Here is a 21,041-nt window from a genome sequence, read left to right on the forward strand (position 1 = left end):
ACCTCTAGGTCTCTGTAGGCAACATGTAAATACCTGCCTGGCTACTCAGCACCCAAATTAGTCCCAAAGGCAGAGTGTGCCTCAGGAACTTGACCCCATGCTAGTACTATTTGGCCTTGGCTTTAGAGCTAGATTGTGTCTCATAACAGTCCTGAGCTAAATTATAGACCCAACATTAATTCTGCGCTGCGGTTGCTGAAGGGAAGAGGTGGATCACAAGCCCATGAGAGCCAGAGGGACTGTGGTTCCAGGAACCAGCAAGGGGCTGGTCCCTGGCTGTAGGGCCCAGAAACAACATGGGTTGTACCCCTGGGGACCCAGCTGAGAGCCCACAGAACTACCAGAGGATATGTTCATGGGTGGGTTAGGCTTGCTTTCAACATGAGGGTCATGCTGAAGCCTTACTGCCAGTCAAGCTACCATACCTGGTCCTCCTCCAGGTCCTAAGGAAGCTCAAAGCATTAACAATCTAAGGTGAGCAAGTCTGTGAAAAGCAGTGCTTCGAAAGCAGGGTTTCATAATTACAGGGCTTCCCTAGCATCTTACATTATGGCTGCACTCATTCCCCAGCACGTGGCTTATAGAAAGCACTGGTTGGTGTCTCTGTTCTCTTTGCTCATGTCCATGAAGCTCCCTGGAGGACTCCAGCCCCATAGCTCCAACCAACCTATTTCCACCCAATTCACGACAGGGAGCGGAGGGAACTCTGGTTGAGGGCTTGCTCCCACAGGGTCACGCAGGCTGCAGCAGCTCCATGGCCACACGTTCACTCCATGTTATGCAATTGGTGGCAGCACACACTCAGGGCCGGAGGCCAGGGACGCCCAGCTGCTAATCCTGCCTTGACACTGACTCACTGCATGGCCGTGGGAAAGTCAGCTAACCTCCCTGACAGCCGCTGGGAAGAGCCAATGTTTATCATTCCTTCCACAGAGCCCATCGTGGTGGTGTCTGGCCTCTGAACAGCCATCAGCATCTTCAGCCCAAGTGGCCCTGCTACAGCCAGGAACTGGGAACATCTTTTCTTCCCCCTTGTGGAGGTCCCAAGAGCTCCTTAACCACACGTACACGGTAGAGTGTACATATCCTCCAGCCCCAGGCTCAGTGACTCCCTGGGCCTTCACACCCATCTTAGGGCTCCTAGGGAGCACACGTGCAAGGTCAGCATCTCACCAGCATCCTGACATCTCTGAGTTTCCAGTGTGGCCTGGAAAAGGCCACACTTGACAGCATGCTGTCCCAAAAGAGCACAGCATGGATCCACTTGCATAACAGATTGAGGCTGGGAAACATGCTAAAATACTAGCACACTGAAACACTTTGGCTAGGAAAAACCTAATGTTACTCTGCCCCAGCTCATCTATAAACTCAAGCAAATTGTTTGCATAATTCAGATGGTAACAGGAACCCTAACAACTGGTATTTTCCTGTGCTAATCTTGCTGCACGCAGTGTAATATTTACAGACATGAGTTCATTTTTGGCAATGCATGTAGAGTTTGCACCATTAACCATTCTCATTCCTTCCTACTTCCCTACACAAAGCATTGGCACCCTCCCGCTTGGCAGTCATTTCCTACTTCCCCCAGAATACCCTCGTATTTCAATTAGAAACGGTATCCTTTGCTCCCCATCCTAAAAGGCAGAATAGCATCGCAGTGCAATGTCAGCAGCTGCCACATCCCACCCCAGAGGCGGCTGCAATTCAGCAGTGGTTTGACAGCATCACGGAGGCATGTGGAGAGCGGGGATGGACACTTGGCCACCAAAATGTTTCACACGCACAAATGCGTGTGTGTTTGCAGCATGACAACAGGCATGGGCTGTAGGAAGTGGGAAGGAGGAAGCCTGGCCAAAAAACAGGAGGAAGACCCAGCTTTGCTGATGCTTATGAAGCTTCACCATGAAACTCCCTGGAGAAGCATTTCATGGTACATCTCACTCTGCAAAACCTCTGGTGATTCCCCAGAGCAGTCTGTAATAAAAAGGCCGTTTTGTTTGTAGCCTCCTGGGCTACCACAGCAGGGACAGGCTGGGGAACAGCCATGGTTGAGAGGACAGGACTGCTCTTGGTTTCTTGGCTGGCTTTAGCCATATGACCTTGGACAATCCCCATCTCCTCCCCAAGCCCCTCTTTGTCTGCACAAGCCCAGGTGATTAAACACACTAGTGGTACAAGGTATAGCACAAGTGCTGAGGAGCGACATCGTTGCCCTGTGAAACATGGCAGGGAGCAGAAACCTCCAGGAAAAAGAGGGTGCTCCACAAAGGCACCATGCACCCCCAGGCCCCAGAGGAAAGAGTGCTACAGATGTGTTGGTGAGCGCACAAGCTGTGCGTGCAGACTTGGGTTTTCATGTTTTTAACATTAAACCTGTCTTGTAGGTTTTCAGGGCTCCAGGGGGCTGGTCTAGACACATTGATCCCACCACACAGGTCTGACTGCAAAGTGGCATGGCTGGAGCATAGTGTCATCCACTCGGATAGACAAATGATTCACATTGTGGTTTCCAGGAGTATTTTCTTGCCCTAACAATCCTGCCAGAAAAGGTCTAGGCGTCTCAGTTTGCTCACACATCCTGCTGTCACTCAACGGGCAGAAAGTCCTAAATAGAGCCGGTATAACCCAAGCATTGATGAACTATTAGTCACCATCATCAAAGAAAGAAGCAGGCAGCAGTAAATACGAGCAGGAGGGGAGCACCTGTCCACCTTTTAGGGTAACGCTGTACCTTCTGCTTCCATACACACTACTTAGCAATGCGCAGTAAAGCTGCATAGGAAAGCACAGTAGCCATTCACCATGCTCCCCATAAAATGAGAGTCCCATATCACCCCCTACCCTTCCTGTCATGCAGGCAGGCACTGGACTCACTCCGCACTCTCACTCCAGCTCAAGCTGCTGCTGCGATAGCACAGGACCAGCACAGTCCCATCAGCCAGGGCTGCACCAGGCCGAATGGGGGTTTGCACTCCACATCCAGGTTTGCTCCCACCCACCATTTGCATACACACTTCCTTCCTTTTAAGTAACAGCACAGCAGATTCAGGATGTTTTTTATTTTAAACCTGTCTTCGGTTGCATGCAACATGCATTCCCCCACAGCAGAGAGCACTCCTCCTGCCCAACCTATTGCAGACCCCAGTTAAGTTCCCCTTGGCTCTACTGAGGCAGAAACAAAACAAAGTAATTATTTTGAAACTTATATTAAGACAGAGTTTGCAAGAAGCCAGCCAATAAAGGAGTTGGGCTTAAGAGGACAGAGGACACAAGAAAGCGCCCGCCTTTGCACTTGCTTCTGGTCTATCGGTGGGATGGAGGAGGCAACAGCCTCACTGCCACCGAAACGCTGGGCAGGTCTGGGGCCCGGGACCGACACCTGGGGCTGATCCAGCTCTCCAAGCATTCAGTATCCCATGTGTTTACCGCTTGCAGCACTGGCTCCACGCTGGTGAAAGGCACTGCAGAGCAGTGTTTGCAGACCATCCCGGAGAAGGCTGCTGAGGGACGGCCCCTGCTACCCCCCCCAGTTAGGGACCCTGCACGTAACCCACAACCCATCAACCAAAATGGGGAGTTTCCACCTAGTCTTTTCAAAGAGCGGATAAGAGCCAGTTCAGTTCAAAAGCTAACAGTCTCTTTTTAAAGTATCACAAAAATGCTTCAGAAGACGCAGAACCTGACTCATTTTCCCCATTCTGCACGCAAGGATGTGCCTCCGCACCCCTGAAGCATCCTGCAGGCACTTACATGGGCACAGGACAGAGACACCATGGTTCGCACAGGATGCACGCGCATCCAGAGCAAAGCCAGCAAGGGCATCGCGGCAGTGCCAGAGGGGATGAACGCGTCAGCAAGGACACTCTGCGGTGCCAGACGGGATGAACGAAAGGCAGCCAGCTCAGAGGGGATGGCGGAGAAGGAAATGGGCAGCACATGGTGAAGGCGCACGAAGTGTTTTGCTTTCTTCCATGCTGAAGTCCTGCCCACAGCTGGGTCAGATCTGTGTGCCGAGCCTTTCAGTGCCAAGGGAAGCTTTTAGGATCTGCTGTGGAGGTAGGGATAGAGCAATTGGGAATAGATTCGTAAGGAGGTGGGCACAGGCTTGGTAACCCCTCCTGAACTCAGATATAGTATGAGTAGGAACAAAAGGGGGAAAAGAAGGAAGGATAAGAAGAGAGAAAAAAAATAAGGATGAGGGTGTAGTAACAGACAGGAAAGAATGGTCAAGAGATAACGGAGCTGGAAATAAAGGCATCTGAAAAATAGCAAAACTGGGAAGAGATATAACCCAGGTTTTTCCCATCTGCCTCCATCCACAGGCTGGACTGTTTCCAGGACTATTCCTATGGCAGCTCCAAATTTACTTCCCCGCTGCCATCTGCTCTGCGGCTCCCCTCCACACACACTCCCGACTAGCACTTCTTCCCGTCACCTGTTGCTGACACGACAGACCTCCGGCTGCTGCTGAAAGCCAAGTGACACCAAGGCTTAGGGGGGGAACGTCTGTGCATAAATCAAGAACTGCTTTGTAGACCCAAAGCTTTGTTCAGCTCCTGTCCCCTGTCAGGGGTCTGTCAGGGTTGGAGAACAGACGCCACAGGTGGAGCACAGGCACCATACAGACCCATGGCGGCAGCCCCAGGGACATACAGCCTCCAGAGGACTGAGGTGAGAAGAGGCTGCAGCATTATTAGGTGCTGCAGAGGAATGGCTTTGAATCAGCTGCACCAAGAAGGTCCAGTTCGTTGCATCCCTGCTCCCTCTTCCCTGTGACTCTTTTATATTACAGAGAACATGCCATATCTTCCAGCAGCAAGGATGCTGAGTGCCTGCTGTGGTCCCTACAGTTAGATTTAGACATCCACTACAAGCTCAAAAGGGTGCAGACAGTCCCAAAAGGCTGCAGATTTATTTTATTTTTTAATCTCTTGGAAAGACAAATGTATGTGTCTTAAATGCACTAGGTTAAACATGAGCCACATTTCTCTCTCCAGCCCTGTGTCTCACGTCCTTCTGCCTTGACTCAGTCTGCAGAAGGGAGCAGTGAGCGTGCAGGCAGCAGGCTGCGAGGCTCAGCAGGCTGTCTGCAACCCCCTTGCATGAACTGCAAAGTGGGAATAACAGGTCTAAATGTGCCTGGATATCAGCCAACCCTAAGGAGACACAAAGGCTTCCTTTGCTACTCCTGGGAGAAAGATCCACATATACTGCCAAGATTGGTCTGATTCAGATGCCTTGTAACAGCATCAAGCCCATAACCAGGCTAAAAAGCCTCAAACACATCATTCGCCTCTTCCTTCCCAGCAGCCTTGCAGCTGCAACATGCACAGACCCGGCCAGCAGTGCCAACAGTGCTGCACAGTTTGAGCAAAGCAGCCGAGGGAACAGGAATAAGGCCTGCATCATTTACCAGGGAAGATGAGCCAGCAGGCATGGGGGAAGCAGCCTGTGTGTCCAGTCACATGGGAGTAGTGGGAAGGTCTTCAGGTTAGCGTCTCATCCACACTGGCCAGACCCCTGCCTTCAGAGCTCCCATGAAGAGCTCTGGGGTTTCTGTTCACTGCAACGCCCAGAGCTTTGGCTGCAGTGCTCCAGCTATGCAGCACTGTGCCCTCAGCAGTGGCAAGGGTACGATGCCTCTCGGTTACCAACAGCGCTTCCACCAGGACTGGAGTGGTCCTCAGAGGAGCCCTCCCTGCGGCCAAGCAAGCTGCACTGCAACTCAGTTATTGCCCAAGTTATTACCCCAAAGCTCCATGGTTAGGACAGCAGAGCTCCATAGGGCAATCTTGGCCGACTGCAGGGGTCTGTCTTTGCTCAAGTTTAGATGCTGCCATGTGGAGAAGGAATGACTCTTGGAGTCAAACACGAGGCAAAGGTTTGGCCGCCATGGCTTTCCCCCCATAGCTTAGCCCTGGCTTAGATCTGAGAAAAGTAGCTTAAGCCCCTGTCAAATAAATACTGCACTGATCCCAGCCGGGCAGCATGGCAGGAAAGATGAGGTCTGATGAGCAACTCACAGCAATATAATCTTACCATACCCGTACAGGAAGTGCTCATGTAGGGGCTTCACCAAGCTGTTAGTGAGCCACCACTGAAATAATATTTCACAACCTCCATTACACTCTCTGCTCGCCTAATTGCTTTCAATTACTTCCCATAAGTACTGTGGCAGGCTGAGCGATGCTCTCCCTCAGTGAAGTTAAACAGCTCACTGTAGAGAGCACAGAAGGAAGTTCAACTATTAGTTTGCATCACTGCTTGAAAGCTGGGTCATCCACCTTTCCTGGAAATCTATCCACTACGAGTCAGAAATTAGCAGCTACAACACACATGCTCTCCAGCATCTCCCACGTGGGTTTCCAGCAGCCCTGCCATCCTCCTGTGTTCATTCCACAAGGCCTGGCAGCAAGAAGGACTTTCAAGGTGGGCACTGCAGGCTATGCCTGAGCTTTTCCTCCAAAGGCTGGGAACATTTTCAGTGTGATGTTTTCTAGCAAAACACCATGTTCCCGGAAAGCTGCTGGGCAGACAGTTCTGCAGACATCCTCCCTCTGCCCCCAGAGCACAGTGGCCCAAGCCAAAACCCCACACAAGGAGCCTTGGTGTTTCCCCTTAAAGAGCTTTATTTTCAGGGGAGGAGAAGAAAGGGCTGTTTGTGAACTGACAGCAATTCTGGCAAAGCACCCTCCAGAAATTCAGCACATGAGAGACTCTGAGGATAGAGAACTTCAACTCAGGTGGTCAGAGATGGGTAAAGCAAAGGCTTCTCAGAAAAGGGCTGGGCAGAAGCACACTGCCCGGCTAAGGGTGAAGACAGGCCACCACTTCAATGAGAAGGACATGCCCTTCCGAGCATTGGCGTGCTGGTTGGGAAGACTCCCTGGCATCCAGCACACCATCAAAGCACCGCCTGAACTTGGCACAGGCCCCAGGGCCGTGCCCTGAGCACCAGCTTAGAGCTGACAGGAGCCAGCCCTGGCATATGGGTTTAGCAGGACAACCAGCCCATTACCCTGGGCACGGGAGAGTCGCCTCGAGCAAGATTAGCATTTGGCTATCTACACCTTCAGTTGTTAGACAGCACTGGTGGCTGAACAGACCAAATCACCCTTGTTACATGGCCATTTTAAAAATAACCCTTCCCAAAGCCCCACAGTGCATAACCCTGTGTCTGTCTCAGCTCCAAGAGCCGAAGGATATCAGCTTGCAGGGCTGACGGGTATTTTTGGGCACTCTGACTAATTGTCAGGACATATGCGAGGCATTCTTTACAAGGAAAAACAAAGCTGCAAAGTCCCCTCCAGTGAGGCCTATGGGGTGGGATTAGTCACAAAAGTTATTCTCAGAAATCCCTGCTTTGGGAGGGTTTAATTTCATTTCCAACTCCAGATAAGCGTGTTTTAAAAATGGAGGAAGGGGTCAACTTCCTCTCACCCTGATACTTACAACGAAGGCTCAGACAGACTGAGCCACATTGCACCAACAGCAACAAGGGCAGGAGAAGTGAAAACCCTTCACCTTGGAGTGGCTTCAAATTCACAACTGCTTGTTTGACACCGCATCACACGGGGACTCGCTGTCCGCGCCAGGGGATGTGCTCCAGGACAAGCCATGAAGACGACACCCACCGGAGGGGGGTGAGGATGCCCACAAGCACCCGCTCACTTCTAAGACAGAGCCGTGGTGTAGCCTTCCCAGACCCCTTGCTCTGGTCCTGCGCTATGACACGCTTCCTCTGCTGAAAGAGATGCCATTTAACTTTCCCCTTTGCCCAGGCTGAGTTTGTGGCCAGAGTTAACTTCAGCCACCATTCACATTAATATTTTGCAAATCAGCCCATCAAGTCTCTCGTTAAAGCCCTGCTCATTTAACGACGACACATCACCCTGCTCAGCCAGGCTCTTTGCCTCTCCCATTTTGCAGGGAAGCTGGAGCCCTTGCCAGACTAGGAGACCGCTCGCACTGATCCTACTGAACTTGCCTTGACTGCTCTTTCCCCAACTGACCTGCGAGAGACTAAGGACTCAGGCAAAACCAGAAGTCAGCCAGACTTCCAGAAGAGCCTGGAGCCCTGATAAAGGCCAGTCATTTTGCCAGCCATGTCCCTCTTCTTCCCTCCATGCTCAGGAGCAAGGGACTCCCAGCTCAGCAATTCCAGAGAAAACATGAAGTCCTCCTCAGAGGCCCTGTGCCCTGAGAGGAGCGGAGATCAGCTGATTCTTGCAAGTTCATTTACCACAAAAAAAAAAATAATTTATTTTAAAAGCAACCTGCTTTGGTTTTGTTTTTTTTCCGCAGTTCCTTGCTGCTTCTCCTCCCAAGAGCATCTTTCACCACTCTGAGCATCTCAACAGCACTTCACTCGTGCCCATTTAAGCCAGCACTCATCCAGCCCGGTTTCTCTTTACTTACAAAGACGGCAAATAAAGCACCCGCGCGCCACATCTCCACAAGACCAGAGCAGCCCACGTTTCCCCACCACTGTGCAAGGCCTGGGCGCACTCTGCCTTTCAGTCCAGAAGCTGTTTTGGTGCTTTGAGCCCCGCTGCTGACTCACCCCGTGCTGCCAGCCCACGCACTTGTGCTTCCCCCTTTCTCTGGCGTATACCAAACCTTGTTCTTTTCATTCAGCAGAAACACTGCATCAAAAGCATACACATCTCAAGGTGATGAGAGCTCTCTGAAGTCTCCACCAGTGCTTTCTGCATATTTTTCCCCCCGAGCTGCACAGCAGTTTCCACTGAGGGTAAGTGTTGTCAGTTCAATTTCTAATAACGGCATTAAAATGTATGAGCCATTTCTCTGGAGTCAGGGATAATATTTTCAAAGTGCCTGTGTGATACAGGTATGTAAATCTCTTTTTTCATAAAGTGATAAGGATCCCAGGTCTCCCTGGAAATCATGTCAGATCAGAGCTGGGCAAGGTCTACACTAAAAAGCATTCACCAAGGGGTCGGTTAAAGAAAAAAAAAAGGAACAAATATCTTTAAATTTTTCATCAGAGTTAAGATTCAATTTCAGCCAAAACCAGAGAGACCCAACCCAGAACGGCTCTCGGCCCATGGGCAGGAGCCCAGCCCTGGATTGCTGCATCCCAGCTGAGTGTCCTCATCTGCAGGATGAAGGCTGTTTCAGAGGTGGCAGGCAGGGGAATTCTCCTCCCCACAACACCCTCCCGCTCTAGTTTTTTGGTAACTGAGCAAAATTTCAGTTGCTTTTGTGTCTTTGGAAATATTAAAATCGGTAGGCAAGAGACAATACTTGCAATACTTGACAAGAGACAGTTCAGCCCAAAGCAGTATGGACAGGCAAGGTTATTTGAACTGCTAAATTTAATTTGCCTCCCATTTGCTAAAACAAGAAATACCTTTACCCCCCACCTCCACAGGGATGGGCCAGGGTGTTCGGAGCCAAGAGGAGGTCCCCTCCCCTCTCCCATGCTCCCACTCGAGGGCTCACAGCAGCACTGCACATTACAGCATTTCTATCAGTGCTCACTCCTGAAGCAATGGGCAAAGCCTATGGGCTGTTACATTTATTAAACACAAGTCTTGGAATAAGAAAAATAAGATACTTAGAAGAGTGCTTGATTTTAAACATAGAAATAAACTAACTGGAGTTGGTACAACCACTTATGTGTTTGATTAAGCCATCCTCTGCTCTGTGGCTGGATCCAGGCCCAAAAGATGATTTTGTTTTCTTTTTCAAGTAGCAGCGAGACAATAAATTCAGGGGCAATGAGTAACACAGTCTGCAAAGAGAAACATGCCTTCTCAATACAATCGCTGCTAGCTGTCAAACTACCGTCCAAATCAAACTATTAGAGGATCGGCTCCATGTGACAGAAAAGCAACACTAATTGCACGCAAGTGCCAGAGAAAACTGTCAAAAAGCTAAAGCAGATGTGAAACAGTGGCTCACTTTCTTTTAAAACCAGCTTGTGCAGCCACATTGCATGAGAGCCCACAAGAACCCATGTCCCGCTGGGAATGCTCTAGGACAATGGGGAAAGGGTGAGGCTTCCAAATCACCGATTCCTGCAATAGCAAGGACTCTACTGTCCCTTTGATAAAGTTACACCTCTTGAGCCAAATTGTCTTCTCAGCTGTGCTAGAGCAAGTGCAGGAGCAAGCTTTGCCTGCTTTATGCCAGTGTTGAGCAAGGTTAGACTTGGACCAGGCCAAGTCCAGGATCTAGAAAGTACAGTAGTGTTTTTAGTTGCCCAGAGACAGCCAAAAAGCAAACACGCCTTGATACCAAGTAGGTGAAACACTGGGGTGGGGACACTCTGCTGGGGGAGGACGTGAGGAAGCGAGACATTGCAGGCCTGCACGGATGCCTGCCCCACTCCCAAACATTCATGCCCACTGCTTGGCCCCATAATAAAGAGGCAACATAAAGGAATACCAAGCACCACATACAAACAATTTATGCACACGTTAGACATGCTGTGCCTCATCTCCAAAGAGGTGCTGAAAACAAAAGATAAAACACCACCAGGGCAGTGTTTTTAGCTACCTGACAGCTCAGTTATGGGCAATATGGGGTACACAGTGGAAGGAGCTGCACTACACAGCACAGTCACGCAGACTCAAAACTAGCCTTTGGGATGGCCCAGGCACACCGAGAGCCTTGCCGACTTTCTGCCGGCTATAAAAGGCAGGTGCATGGGGTGAACTCCTGCCTCTCTCACACAAATCTCAGTTATAGCTCCTCACATTAAAATCACCTTCTTTCAGTTGCTGACCTAATCCAAGTACTAGGGTTTCATGAAGTCCTTCCCTAGAGCTGATGGCTGAATGCGACAGAGCTGCCCGTGATGCTGGGGGACTTGATTGTGTCATCAAAGCATTTCCCACATGGCTGCAGAAAGGAGCTGGAAGAAATCCATGCACAGGCCTGGAAGGAGCTTGCAAGAACACAGATCTTGTGAAATTATAATAAAAGACTTCCAAAGTACAAAAACACCCCTGCTGAAACCAATGCCCTTTTTATAGATGCAGCCTTCATCCCTTGCTCCAGAAAGCTATAAAGCTAATCCAAAAAACCATTGTATTTTTGCGTCATGTGAGTGGGTTCATGAACGTTTAAAGGGCTCAGCTTTCGTCTGCATTTGTGCTGTTGATAATTATTTTTTCAGTCACTGGTCATGGTAAGTGGTTTATGCACTGCTTATCAAGACAGCTGCCAGGTGATATTCTGATGTATTTCTACATCACTTCATGTATTTGATAACTCAGCAATGGGGAGCAAAACCAAGAAAAGGGAGCAGCAGAGACCACTGCCACACCTTTCTCAGCCTCCCCCCCGCAGCATCCTAGTGCAGAGGGACAGGCAGTACTTCTTCCTACAGACAGGCTTTTTTAGTTAAAAATTGTATTTCTTCAGAAAATGTGAATTCGTTGAATGCAAGTACCTCTGGAAACATCTCTGCCTTAGCAGAAAAAGGTGCAGGGTGCTATCGGAGCCCTGCCAAAGAGACCAAGCGCAGCACAGCCTCCTTGTCCTGCGTTTCCGACTGGCACAGCAGCAGGCCTGCAAGAGCCCGCTCCAAGCCCAACCTTCATCACACAGGTCTCGGCTCTGGCAGGAGCCAACCGCAGTGGCTGTCCAAGCGCAGGTCCTCCTGACACCTAGTGTCGCCTGCAGGCTTATTCCTGGGAGCAACTGCAGGGATGGACAGGCACAGAAAGCTGCCAAACCCTGCCACTAGCATCAGCCCTTCAAAAGTCAAGTCCTGATCTACTTAAAGTGGGGATGCTTCAGGGTGAAATAATGGCAGAGTCCAAATTTTCAAGCTCCTGCCCCAGGTATGTTGCAGAAGAGGGTGAGGTTTTTCCAAGTCCTTGCTCCAGCCCCTGGAGCCGTGGCAGGGGAGAGGCTTTGCCCGTCAGATACACCTATCTAACTAGCTGTTTAAAACTAACCCTTTTCTACAAGTCAAGAGTCTAAGTTTTCCTGACAATCCTTGTGCAGGGAGAGGTTTCCAAGATAGGGGAGACGGCGGAGGAAGCCGCCTCTGCAGCACCTAACCCACCCCCCGGAGCTCTCCACACTCTCGCCACACTTCCAGGAATTGTAAAAGCCCAGGCTCAGCAACCAGCCTCACACATGATCCCCTGCATGATCTCGTTTACAAGGCAAAAAGCTCTCTGGCAAAACAGCTCGCACAGCGTCCAAATGTCGGTGGAGCAGACAGCGTTACTGGTGCTGGCTCCCTTTCCGTCCGGCTGCTCCAGCTCAGGCACCGGCGCTGCTCAGGGGATGAGCTCATCGCTATTTCAGGTCGAATTTGCACTTGGCAATCTCCCTGGTAACCAAAACAAATTACTCATTGGTTTATAACAGATTTATTGGTTGTTTGTTTCAGTGTCTAGTGAAATACACAGAGAGCTTCACCACATTACAGCATCAACACAGCCTGGGGTATAGGAGTGCGGGGGGGGCGGGGGGCACGACACGGACACACGGTATTTACAGCCATTGCTATGGAGATGAGCTGCGTTAGCACTGGAGGTGAGAGGGAAAGCTGACTTCAGGCCTGACCCCAGTGACACAAAACTGAGAAAAGGAGGTGTGAGGCATGGCCTTCGCGCCCACACACCGCAGGTGACCCTGCATGGTAGCCCTCTGCCACCCCAGACACCAGACAGGTGTTATAGCCTCCTCCAGCACATCACAGCAACCAGGCAGACACCGTCTGTAATCCTCTCCGGCCAGAGATCAAAACATCTTTCCCTGAAACAGGTATCAGGAGGGTCTGACACGGGCATATCCACTAACACCAGCCATCATCAGCTTCATTTCACGTGTCAGGACTATGAGGACACAGGACAGTTTTAGGACTTGCTGCCTGTTTATGCTCTTGGGCAGGAATTTCCTCCCGTTCATCATCACATGCATCAGCACAAAGGGCACCAAGAAGCCCAGGAAGCAGGACTAACCCCAGGGTATTTGCCTGCTCTGATCTGCAGCCTGCAGAGTACTTGAAAGAGATCAGCGGTGTCTGTTTTCCTGTCACACCTAGACCTGAGCCAAGATACAGCTCAGAAGAGGCCCAAATCACCTCTTACATCTAACAAAGGATTTCAGTTAGATTTTTTTTTTTTACTAATGTGTTTTTGCAAAAAAAAAGAAAAACTCCAACCTGACCAGCTCAATCCAGCAAGCTGAAACATTGGTCAAGACAGGTAATCCATGGATAAGCCCCCAGTCCAGCCTCCTGAAATGAAAGCAGGCAGGCTGTGTCCCTACCCACTGCAAGAAACCCATCCCACCACAGAGACAGATCCAGAGTCAAAGTTTCCACCTTCAGCTAAAAATCATTATGGTGATAATGGTGTAAGAGAGAAGGGAAGATTATGGCAAGAGGTGGATGACATGCTCATGCATCCAACAAAGCAAATCTGGACAGAACTAAACAGATTTGCATCCCCACTGAGTGTCTTTGTGCCGCTGCGGCGTGAACGTGGGCTGCTCTCCCATCCTGCTCCGATGCCATCACCTGGGCCTTTTCCAGAGGCAGCACTGAAATACGTTATACATCAAGTGGCATTTACCTGGCAGGCTGTCCCAGGGGAGAAGCATGACTGGCTTTCAGTCGGCAGAGCAAGGGTAGATAGGAAACAGTATTTGCATGTGTTGAGTGAAATATATAGCTCTGTGTATTTTTAAAGTGAGATGAGACCAGAGAGAGAGAGATTCTTGCACCCTGGACTGCTCATTACTGCCTCTCCTATGGTACTGTCAGAAGCAAGACCACATCAAGACAATGCTTAGAGATCACCAGGGAATTTTTAAGTAGAAGCAAATCAGTAGGAATTACTCAGACTTCCGAATGAGGACCACACAGCCCTGTGCTTCTGGAGGTGCTGTCTGTGTTTGCATTCCCTCGAACCACCGACTGCTTTGCGGTTAATGCTGTACTAAAGAGCGGGACACAGTGCCAGGCCCCCAGGATGCTTTCAGGATCCTAACACTGCCTCCACGGGCTGTTCAACTGGACAGACGTCAGCCAGAACAACTCATCCAGCCCATCCACTGGATTAGGTAAGTCATGCTAGAAAAATCTCTGTAGTACCCAGCAGCAGCATGAGTGCACACAGCTGTCCCAGGGCAGCATGTCTTCTGGGATGCAGGCAATCCTGGGGATGACACATCTACAGGGTATTTTAACGACCTCTTTGCTACGTCAGTTCAGTGAGAAGAGGGGCAAACCAAGAGGCACAGAATGAAGTGAAAAAGGCTTGAGAGTTCAAAAAGTGAGGTTAGAAGAGAGAAGCTGGAAAGGCAGGCAGGCAGTGACTAATTCCAAACCTTTGCTCCAATGTTTATTATAGAAAAGAGCAGATAAGAAAGGCGGCTGATGGTAACAACTGCCAGGGGCAGCCGGTCCCAAGTTAAACAAATAGCAAATGCCTTGCAAGTAGCCTGCCAAGTCAGTATGGTTCCCACAATTTGGGGCATTTCTTTAAAAGAAAGTACATTATTTTCTCCCACCCCAGCATCCTATCAGCAGTGGGGGAGCTATATTTAGGGTGGTTTCATAGTTACCCTTACGGGGATCTTTGGTCAGAAACCACGGGAAGCACATGAAAACTGAATATTCCCAAATGAAGGCATTGGGGGAGAGCCGTGAGCCAATTCCCTGCAGAAAAACCACCACTGTGGGCTGGACCAGCCATGGGTTTAGAGTGATGAACCACTTGTATTTTTCCTAGCAAAGGAAGAAAGGTATGTCCAGCACACAGGTTCATAAGACAGAGTTTTGGAGGATTGAGTGGATTTTTGCTGTCTCTGGCTAAGCAAAAGAAGGGAGAAGTATTCTTGCTCTGCCCGAACCTCTAGGTCCTCTGCTGCTTAGACACTGGTGTAACACAAGAGCCCTCACATACTGGGGCAGCTGCTTCAGCATTAAAGCTAGCTTGAAGCAAAATAGGTGGATTATAGATCTCTGTACCAACCATGCCTCCCAACAGGAGTCCCTCGGCATATCTAGCACATGCAATTGCTTGCTAACAGTGGTCTCTCAAACCCATCATTTCAGTAGGCAGACACCACTGGAGCCAGGCATCACTTGATGTGAAGCTCCCCCTATCTCAAAGCATCACGAAGCATGAAGGTCTCTGATGGCTTGAAGACGAGTGGAAGGATTTTCCATGAGGGAAAGCTTTCTTTGCTTTTTTTAAACTATTAAACTTTTTAAAAAACTATTTCTTCCTCCCCATCTGCATGACAGTAGGAACATCAGAACAGATTCATTTCACTGTAGTTCTGCATTTCAACAAGTAAACTGGCTCTGAAACATTTTGGTCCAAACTATTAAACTCAAGCTATACCTGTCAGGCAGTGTCCTGTGAGGCAGATTTTAGTCTCCTCTTTTCCACTCTGCTCCAGCTTCACCTTTCCAGGGGTGAAAAGATTAGAAACAAGGAAGCCAAACAGCCGCCCTGTGGTCCTTATTCCCAGCAGGAATAGTTTTTTCCTGTTCTTCATCAGAGGTCTGGGTGGCAACTGATGTTCTGCATTTGATCCCAGCAGACCACAAACACAGCCACGTCGCACCACTTTTAATCCCTCACAGTTAACGGCTGTTGACTGCCTACTTAATTGCGGAGCAGGAGGGAGAGAGAGATGTATCCCAAATTACATCGATCACTAGGGTCAACTCAAGGAACAAAAAAAAATCAGGTACATCTGTGGAATGAATGGGTCTTCTGAAAACACCAATCTGAAGTCAAGAGGTTTTGAATTTCCTATTTACAAAAGGAATGCAATTCTGTAACAGCATCCAAACCAAAACTGTAACTCTGCCTTAAAGTTTCCAGTCAGGCACACAGCAAAATACCAGCCCTTCCACCCTGGGCTGCAGCTCTGTCACTGTTGGGAACCCTGCCCTGGCTCTCCAACCTTTTCCAAGGCACTTTTTAATTGGCCCTTTTGTGAAAGAGCGCTTCCTCAGGACCTGTCTATCCCATGCCAGCGTGGCTATAATGTAATCCTTGCCCTGCTTTCAAATAGTTCCAAACCCCTAAACATCATAGGACACAAACCCTATTTGCTATCTCTTCAGAGGGAGATGAAAAAGCTGGAGAAGCACAAGAGCATCCACCCTTCAGTCCGTCCGTCCGTCCGTCCCTTCCCTAGACAGCACCACGCTCTCTTGCTGTGACAATAGGAGTTTGCTCTGGCGACATTCTTGGCAGCTTGCACGCCTACATCACTCTGAAAGTATCAAGGGCCAAATCCTGCTTCAGTACAGGCTGCAGGGATGTGCAGTGAGGGTGAACACTGCCCCACCAAGAAGGCTTCTGTGGCTTTCCACATACTATCTTGGAGCAGAGCAAAGCCTTTGCAGGAAATACTTCAGGCAGCAAAAGGAGATTTTTGGCTATGGGCCTGGGGAGGGTGAGCATGTGGTACACACAGCACCTGCATCCCCTGGGACTGATGGTAACAGCCTGGGAGAGGGCTCCATTTTCCCACCACCCTTCCCCTCTTTGTTACCTGCCTGTTTTGCGGGACTCAGCAGCACCCACCATGGGATCCCTCCCAGCACATAACCCTCATTTTAGCCCAACTTTGTGACTGCCTTAGACACTGCAGGACTACTTCCCTGCACCAAGCAACTTATAATCCTTCTGTAAGGGACTTTATTCCACCAACTTATACATAATTTCAAAGCCAAAGTTTCCACAGTATTTGCTGAGTCGGCAGGCTCCCTTTGGACACAGGTGGATGGTTGGCAGGGAGAAATGCTCATCGCAGACCAGCCTTGGCCTCTCAGCTCCAATTCATTCCCACTGTGGTGACATCCCCAGAGCTGGCTCTGGGCTGCCTATCTACAACAATCCCCAGCTGAAGCACATCAGAGTCAAAATATGCTGGGCTACATCCTGTCTCTGAACCCCGGGGAAGCCCCAGTGCCTTTGCTCCTACACCCGGCCAAGTGGCTACAAGCAGGGTTTTTACTGGACCCAGGGATAAAAGAACTGAAGCCAGAATATACGGCACAGTCATTCTAAACCAGGCTGCAGAAGTAGAAGTATGCGTTTATCTAAATAGCATTTAATCCTTTAGAGTCCTAGTGTCTCAAGAGCCATCTGCTTAAAACTCCTCTCCAAATCAGGGTATCTAAATGAAACATGAGGTTTCTTTCTTCCTCCCACACTCCTTCTGCCAAAATAAGGCATGAAACGACTGATCTCAGACATTTCTGCTTTGTTACTCTCCCTGTCTGCATCTTCCATAATAAAGAAAAAGAAGTGATCCCAATGAATCAAGCTGAAGTATTTTGACTTACAATGCATTTTTTATTATAAAAACCACAAGTCAGGTCTGGGAAGGTTTATTGTATAGACATTTCCATTACCTTTTAAAGCAAAAGTGATTCCACATAGCTAAAGCTACAGAATCGCATCTGAAATCTCAGCTTTGCCACCTTGGCTTTGCAGAGCACAGCATGACAACGGCTGAGGACCACAAGTGTGAGAGGCTGCATGGCTCAGCCCTCCACACATCTGGTGACACCTGCATCCCAGTGTGACCCCAGAGGGGCCAGCCAGAACCTGCCTGTTGCTCTCCAGCAGGCTAATCTGATTTAGGAGCATACCCAAAGCCTGAGCAAACTCTGCACGCTGCTGGTGGAGGTTTACCTTGCTGCATTTAGTGCCAACGGGACTTCAGGTCTAAGCGGCACCACGAAAAGGGAAAGTGCTGAATGGATCATCTCATCAGCAAAGATCAAAGGAATTTTCCAAGGTTTCTTAAGAAATTGACATTTAAATCCCCTCAGTGCATCCCCTGGAGCGGGAATAAACTTAAAAGGACATCATTCACGCAGGCTGCTGCTGAAGGGACAATATTATTCCTGGCTCACGTCATTAGTTTTCTCCACTGAAGCATTGGAAGTTTCAGCCACATCCCAGCTCCCACCCAGTGTTAGGAGCTGTATGCACCGACAGCAAGTACGTGTTTCTGAGATGGAGTTGGGAAGGGGATGACAGCTGCAGTACCCGAACCGCACCAAAGGAGCGCAAGTTTCCACCAGCATGCACAAAGCACAGAAAGGGCCATGGGATATCCCATAACACAGAACTACCCTCTCTTCACATCAGTATTACACAAAAGGAAGTAAATCACTTCTTGGGGGCAAGGAAGGCAGTTACTTAAAGCTTTCATTATATCCCAGTGCAGTAGGTGTGGACTGTAAGTCATATTCATGGGATATAGGACTAGATCAGAGGTAAAGGGCATCCTACAGCATCATTCCCCTATTCATGGATGTGAACAGAGACCAGACAGGGCTCCCACCAGCTGCTTCATACCATACGTCTGGATTTTCCATTCATGGTACAGTTCAATAGAAAGGCTGCTTCTGAAATAGAGGCTAGCCAAGACGGTCTGGAGGGTGTTTATTTTCAGGTGTTTGAGTACCCTAAATGTTGTCTCCTCTTGAACAGCTGCCATTGTTTACATCCATGCAGAGAATTATACCAGCATACATGGAGGCAAGCTATCATTCACAGCAAGGAATAACTTCTCCTGTTAGAAACACTTCAAGAGCCCAATCCTACAGACTTCTGCCAGCCAGAACTCCCCAAGAGCAGTGCAAGTCAGAAAGCAGCTGTAAAACCCCAGCCCTGAATTGGTTCTTCAGAGCCACACTCCAAACTCTGAGCAATTAACTTCCTTTTGCACAGAGCTCTTGGGTTTTGGGTATGTGTTTGGTTGTTGGGGGGGGTTGGGGGGGTGGGGGGTGCATGCATTGGGTTTTTTAGGTTGGTTGGTTCGGTTTTTTGCATTTGTGGTGTTAGCTCTGAAACACCAAACTCTCATTTTTGTAGCGGGTATTAGTCAAGAATGAATTTTTATATGCTGAACTCTTTAAGGAGAAATTAAGAACTGGTTTCTATTCAAGTATGCTGTTCTTGGGGGGAAGAAAAAAAAAAGAAAAAGAGGAGGGTGTTGTCACTGAAGTGAAGTATGTGGATGCTTTTATCATTAAAAAAGAAAGTTTAAATTTTAAAGCCATATTTGGTTGCTTGATCAACTCTTTGCTTCGTACATCATGGCTTAAGAATTTAATCAGTTTCCTTTCAGAAGTTTTTTATTGTTGTTTTTAAAGAAAACACCACTCTTCCTCTCAAAACAAAATAAAAGACTAATTAGTAGGTGGATTGTTTTAACCACTTTCCTCCCTTTCACGTGCTAGATTTCAGTGATTTAAAAAGCAGCCACATCCATTCCTAAACCAAAGGCTAGCTCCTGCTTACACAATACAAACAGGACCAGGGTCACTTATCTTTTGCCTAATTGCTAAAGAAAAGATTGGTGACAGAAACACCCACCCTGCAAACACATGGGCAAACAGTTTCACTCATGCAAGTGATTCCACAAATCTAGATAGACACAGGGGTGCAGTATTTGTATAAAGATAAAGGTGTTTGCGTTCACATGGGGACAGCTGCAAGCGTGGCTAGTCAGAAACTCTGCAGCTGCCTGGTATTCCACAATACAGAAAGAAAGAGGAAGGTGTGATAATTATTAGGTAAAAGCTTGCAATTCCACGTTCCCCAATTCTGTTACTGCCAGCCTGCTCTCACGATTCAGAGGGTATCAGTCCTCGCTTTCTGAGAGCACCACATCACCTGAGAGCCCACGGAACAGCCACTGCTTCAGCTAGTTCCTCCCCAGCTGTCATTAAAAGCTTTAAACGGGCACATCTGATCACCTGCCTAGGAAAACACACAGCTGACAGCTCTTACACAGCTCTGTACCATTGCAAACCCTCCCTAAACACCCACCAGCTGGGAAGCTAGGGAAAAAGTTATATTTATATCCCAGTGGCTGCCTGTACTTTCAAAGCCACCACCTTCCAGGAGGGAATACAGGTATCAGAAGAAGAAGATCCAAGAGAAATCAGAAGCAAGAATTTAGATAAATTCCACCCCAAAACACCCCATGAAGCAGAGGCAGTTTCTGAGGTTAACTCAGCAATCCATTAAGAATCTGCTTGCTAGAAAGAGTGTTTTAGAAGTACATTATATACCCACAGACTTCCCATTTCCCCCAGCCCTGCTGTCACAAACCCTTCCCCAGCAGAGCAGTCACAAGGCAGAGAAAAGACCCAGCGCAAGCCCTGAAACCCGAAGATATGTGGAGCATGGGATGCTGAAACGCTCCCTGCCCAGCAAGATGATGCTTGAGACGGAGAGACAGAGGCATGTGCTTACTGGCTGCCGGAGAGCCTGGGAGCTGCTGCGAGACGGCTGCTGCCCGGAGGAGGGAAGGGATAGACCGAACTCTGCGTGCGGCTCCGCACGGCACCTCGGCAGTGGGATGGACGTGGGAGCGCTTCGGTCCGGGGCCGAGCCTCCCAGGGGCAGCGCGGCTGGGCTGGGGTGTCCAGCTGACAGGACAGCGGCTGCTTTGCCACTTATAGCAGGGAGGCGGTTGCAAAAAATAAAAAAATAAAAAGTTAGTCCAGCCAATAGCACCGTTCCTGCCTGGGGAGCCACTGGAGGGGGGGGACAGCCTTCTCCTCCCAGGGTCTGTGCATGGTCCAAGGGGGGAAAACCCAACCAGCGATGGCACTTTGCCAGCACAGCCGTTCCCCTGCTTGCCCACAACAGCAAAGTGCTGTTACTGGGACCCACAGGACTCACTGGGCTGAGCAAAGCCCTGCTACCCGCAGAGTGCTAGGGGTCATGCTCCCAGGTCGTTTCACACAAGGAAAACGCGGCACAAATAACTTTGTGGGCAGATTTGTCACCAACTTCCCATCTTGTCCAAGGTACCCTCTCTCAAAGCTAAAGATTTCCTGGCAGCTCAGTTACAATATGTCACCTTCACATTCAAAGACAGAGTTTCCAGGACAGAAAACAAACAGAAGGGATGCATTTCAAGTCAGCAGCCTGCAGGGAGGGAAGAAACCCAGCTGAAGAGAGCACAGCAAAAATGATGCCAAAAGGAGAATATTTTCTTCAAAGCAGACATGAGAAAAAGTACTACCAGGTAGCAAGTCATTCCTATTT

The 21,041-nt window shown here is 49.2% G+C and overlaps 1 protein-coding gene across 1 annotated transcript in view; it reads right to left on the reverse strand.

Annotated features, from left to right (window-relative positions):
* Positions 1-20,458, reverse strand: part of FHL1 (four and a half LIM domains 1) — a 32,499-nt gene extending 12,041 nt beyond the window's left edge. The window contains exon 1 of the mRNA XM_064462944.1: positions 20,241-20,458. The gene's annotated coding sequence lies outside the window, so the exon portion shown is untranslated. The remainder of the gene's footprint in view (positions 1-20,240) is intronic.
* Between the last annotated feature and the right edge of the window lie 583 nt (positions 20,459-21,041).

This window comes from Phalacrocorax carbo, chromosome 11, assembly GCF_963921805.1.
Source record: "Phalacrocorax carbo chromosome 11, bPhaCar2.1, whole genome shotgun sequence".
Taxonomy (NCBI): Eukaryota; Metazoa; Chordata; class Aves; order Suliformes; family Phalacrocoracidae; genus Phalacrocorax; species Phalacrocorax carbo.